Genomic DNA, 1,748 nt, shown 5'->3' with positions numbered 1-1,748 from the left:
TCTCTCTCTCTCTCTCTCTCTCTCTCTCTCTCTCTCTCTCTCTCTCTCTCTGTCTCTCCCCCTCTCTCCTCTCTCTTTCTGTCTCTGTTTCTCTCTCTCTCACACACAAGGATTTTACAAAGGATGAAGGAAATCTATGATGCTTCTGAACGTTTTTCTGTCATTTACATCAAGTGAGCATAACCAGCTATGGTCTCTGATCTAAAAGCTGACACTGAAGCCAGTGATGACCCCTGACACCATATAGATAATTATACCTTGAGGCTAAGTGTAGCAAAGGTATGAAACAGAGGTACTTGTCAATCTTGGACTGGAAGAGGGTTATTCTGTGTGGAGAGAAAAGGGAGCATTCTGGACCAAGCAGATGCTATGAGGGTCAGGTAAATGGAAGCACAAAGGCTGGAGCTCAGAGCCACCAGTAGAGGGAGATGGGTTGATAAACTGAGAATGGTGGACTGGGAGGAAAGCAGGAGCTAGATCGACAGGGCCTCATGCAGCCCTTGTGAAGTCTTTCCTGGAGGGTTAGTGCAAAGGTATCCAAGCTCTGCCTGTTTTACTTGATCAGTTCTGCACTTTTGTTTTTGTGCTGCCAGAAATCGGACCAGGAGATCCTAGTTAAGCACTCTACCACTCAGCTGCATCCCCAGCCACCTTTGTCCCTTTAATGGTAACAGCTTAGAGTCTGAGAACTATTCTAGGTTGCAAAACAGCACACAGAGAGATGACAATGTATCTCTAAGTGCATCGAGAACAGTTTTTCTACCTGAACTCAAGTGTGTTTGACTAAGATGTTCCAGGAGCTCAGGAGTGGAGGGACAGATGTGACTTGGAGATGACAGGAGATTCAAGCCTGAGCATCAGGAGGAATACACACAGATGAAGTTCAGACATTGCATCACTGGGTGGCTGACTAGCTGTGACCTCTTCTCTCTGTTTTAGCTCATTCCTTCCCTTATGGATGCTTTCTGTTTCTGAATTCCCTTTCTCTCACCTCTTGAGATGCTGAGTAACAGAGGCTTTGCCTCTCCCTTGCCTTCTTTCCTGGATGCCCTTCAAAAATGAACTCATCAGGGGGCTTCCTGTGTGGCAACCCTGATGTCTGGACCTGTTTCTTACTTCTCTTCTTCTGGAATAATTGAGATCTGGGCAAAAGTGCATTTCTTAAAAGAGAATTTCTTTCCTTTTGAGTCTTTTTCTTGTTGGAGTCATGGCTACCTCTGGTTTGAACTTGTTTCTCAATTTAAAAAACTTAGTATGTTTAAAATGTTTATTATTAAATATTGCTGTATTGGAGAAATATGTAAAAAGACTAAAAGCCCATGAGAAATGTAATAACTAGAGCTAATTATTACTACTATTTATTTTTTATGTAATTTCTATTAGCCTTTCTGTCTTTAAAGCCTATGCAAATTCTTGTTTAGATAATTGGAATACTCTAAAATCTTTTGATGTATGCTTTCCTGGAATCTTTGTGTGGTAGGTAGCTAATTGCTCACTAAATACCCATCTGCTCATGTGTGGCACTGCTGAGGGACGTCTGTCTTCCTGGTCTCCTTTGCAGTTAAACTGAGGACACATGGCACACTCTGGCCAACAGCCTGTGAGCAGGAAGTTGACTGAGTTCTGCTGATGCAACCAGGGCCAGCTCCTTCGTCACACTCAACTTCCCTTGATGCAGCAACCACAGAGGTCATGTGACCCAGATGCTGCCGTGGTAAAGGCATGAGGCTAGAGCACCTTCATTAACC

The sequence above is a fragment of the Grammomys surdaster genome, unplaced genomic scaffold, assembly GCF_004785775.1.
Source record: "Grammomys surdaster isolate TR1022 unplaced genomic scaffold, NIH_TR_1.0 129, whole genome shotgun sequence".
Taxonomy (NCBI): domain Eukaryota; kingdom Metazoa; phylum Chordata; class Mammalia; order Rodentia; family Muridae; genus Grammomys; species Grammomys surdaster.
Note: the sequence above shows the minus strand (reverse complement) of the source record.